The sequence below is a fragment of the Dioscorea cayenensis genome, unplaced genomic scaffold (assembly GCF_009730915.1).
Source record: "Dioscorea cayenensis subsp. rotundata cultivar TDr96_F1 unplaced genomic scaffold, TDr96_F1_v2_PseudoChromosome.rev07_lg8_w22 25.fasta BLBR01000317.1, whole genome shotgun sequence".
Taxonomy (NCBI): domain Eukaryota; kingdom Viridiplantae; phylum Streptophyta; class Magnoliopsida; order Dioscoreales; family Dioscoreaceae; genus Dioscorea; species Dioscorea cayenensis.
The window spans coordinates 63,822-66,782 of NW_024086708.1; the positions used below are offsets into that span (position 1 = coordinate 63,822).

A 2,961-nucleotide genomic window follows, 5' to 3' on the forward strand; every position below is an offset into this window, starting at 1 on the left:
TTTTGGCCAATCGAATCAAACAATGATATTGAGAACTTCTTGGAAGTGTGTGACATGTTCAAGATTAATGGAGTAATAGATGATGCTATCAAGTTGAGAAACTTTCCCATTTTGCTTAAAAGAAAAAGCGAAGCAATGGCTATATTCATTACCTAGAGCATCAATCACTACATGGGAGGAGATGGTAGAAGCTTTTCTTGCCCGATATTTCCCTCTACGAGGAAAATCTCTGAGAAGCTTAGGAATGAGATATCTTTGTGTTTGTGCAAATGGAATTGGAGTCTCTTTTTGAGACATGGGATAGGTTCAAGGAGCTACTGCGGAAATGTCCATAGCATGGGATCCCCAAGTGGATGATTATTTAGACTTTCTACAATGGTTTGAACCAAGCACAAAGCGGGTTGCTTGATCTTTCTGTGCGAGGTACCTTAGAAGAACCCCTCAAGAGCTCAACATCGATTCAAGAAAATGGCTATGAATAGTTATCGATGGAACACAGGACCAAAAAGGTGGCGGACTTCATGGGATTGATCGATCGCATTATTGGCGCGCAAGTTGAGTCATTGAGCAAGAAGTTAGACACTCTAACTTCTCCTAGAGTAAGCTGACTATAATGAGTTACCTTTCGGGTGTGGGGAAGGACATGCGCCATCCCGAGTTGCCCTATTTTAATTGGTGATACCACTTCCTTGGAATAGGTTGATTTTGTAGGTAGTGCTGTAAGAGGTCAGAGGTAATCCATATGCTAATACCTACACACCCGGAATGTTGGAGACACCCATACCTTTCTCTTGTAGTAATCACAAGAGCAGGAGGCTATAGCACCATTGGGTTTCAACAACAACAACAACAACAAGCCCGAACATGGAGAATAGAGTTTCGGGGTTGGAGAATCGGATGACTCGATTTAGAAAGGCTTTGACCAAGTTTATTCAATCAGTCGGATACTGAAGATTTCCATCGGTTGAAGCCACACTTCATAACCACACGCATCATTGCATAACTTAGAGAATCAAGTGGGCCAAGTGCGAAGTCACCTTCGGAAAGACCTCAAGGGAGTTTTCTTAGCAACACGGACATAAACAAGAGAACTTATGAAGGCTAATCACTTTGAGAAGTGGTCGTGAAGTTTAGAGTAGGCTCACTGAGTGAGAAGACCAATATTGAGACACTGGGGTTGTGAGGTTGAGGAGAGCCAAAGAGAAAGAATTGGCATCCCCATCTTATAAGCCATGAATTCCTTATCCTTGAGTTGAGGAACAACCAAAATGATGAGCAATATAAAGAAGTTCTTGGGTTTTATTCAAGCGGGTTGATACATCGACATCCCATTTTGCTGGAAGCGTTGTCTCGAAAATGCCTCACTATGCAAAGAGTTTCTCAAGGACCTCTTGACCAACAAGAGGAAGTTGGAGGGATAACATCATCTGTGATCTTAGATACTTTATGTTCGGGCGGTGTTGCAAAGAATATGCTAGAATAAGAAGAAAGACCTCGAAAAGACTTCATCATTACATGCGACATTGGTAGTTTGGGTGACGAGAAGACATTGGTAGATTCAGTGGCTAGCATCAGCGTCATGCCTTATACTTTCTTTTCAAAACCTGGGCTTGCAGAGGCCTAGGGCCCGCACCGGATGACAATTCAATTGGCTGACCGAACAGTTAGACATCCGAGGAGCATTATTGAAGGCGTACTTATGAAAGTTGACAAGTACATATTTCATGTGGACTTTGTGGTGTTGGATATTGATGAGGATGCCAAGTTTCTATTGATACTTTAGGGAGGTCATTCTTTCACACTTCAAGGCTCTTATTGACATGGACGGTGAGGGAGTTGACACTTAGAGTTGGTGATGACAAATTGACATACCGTCTCACTTGAGGGAGCCAGCGGCGTTCTCTTGACTTTGACGATACTCTATATTTTCTTGACACCACTGATGAGTTCGTTGATGAATATGTAAAGAAAAAGATGTGTCCAAACCCATTTGAGGGTTTGCTAAATCAAGAAGTGGAGAATGAAGAAGTCTTATTACTTGGTCTAGAGGACAGAGTTGCAACTCTGCCCAGGGGATCATGAATAGAATGGTCAAAAAGATGAAGTGAGCAGAGGACGTCACAGAAGCACCCCGATGCTAGTGGGGATGTGCATACATGGAGTGAGGGTGGCCGGACCCTTGTGTGGTAACAAAGCGATAACTCTCCTCTACCTTGAAACAATTATGTGCATCGTGCTTAGCCAGAGTTGTAGGTGAGAGCAGCCTTCATCTATGAGCCCCGTGAGGTAAGATCGAGGTGCGACAAGCTTAGTGGCGTTAAACAAAAAGCGCTTCCTTGGAAGCAACCCAAGTCTAAACTGTTTTCTAGCTCTTAGTTTTAGTTTTGCATGAATAAGGCTTTAGTGTTGGTGTCTTGATTTGTACATGCTATTGGTTGTGTTTTTCTCGTGGATTGTTGGTATTTTGTGTGTGTTTTATTATGATTGTGCAAAAATTTTTAGGCTGTTTGAGCATGTTTCGCATGATGAGTGGGTTTTTCATAGTATCGCTTGAGGGCTCTATGTGTGTATGGAGTGTACGAGAAATTTCTTTGTAAAGTTTGTAATTTCTTTTCTAAGTCATCAAAGACACTGCGGCCATGTGAAATTTTCACGCTGGACATGTGTTTCTCATTCAAAAGCTCGACTTCTCCATCCAGAAGACCACGGGAGGCGTGCGTGCGCCTCAGTGAAGTAACCTTGTGCGGTCACTGCCGTGGTGGGTAATTTCCACGAGGGCTTACTGGATCTCTTGGGGTTCTCGGACTCTATCCCAAGGCACGAGGGCATGTGCTGCCTGTGGATGACACTTGTGAACTCCACAGCAGGTGTGGGAAATTTCCACGCCCATGTGAAACTCTCGGAGACTTCTCCTCCATCCCGAGCAAGCAGTGCGTTTGGGTGCCCTGCGAATACCCCACT

The 2,961-nt window shown here is 43.7% G+C and overlaps 1 non-coding gene across 1 annotated transcript; it reads right to left on the reverse strand.

The window, feature by feature from the left end:
* Nucleotides 1-234: 234 nt before the first annotated feature.
* On the reverse strand, nucleotides 235-343 carry LOC120254047. Its single transcript, XR_005534512.1, has one exon. It is a non-coding gene; the product is annotated as a small nucleolar RNA R71 (small nucleolar RNA).
* Between the last annotated feature and the right edge of the window lie 2,618 nt (nucleotides 344-2,961).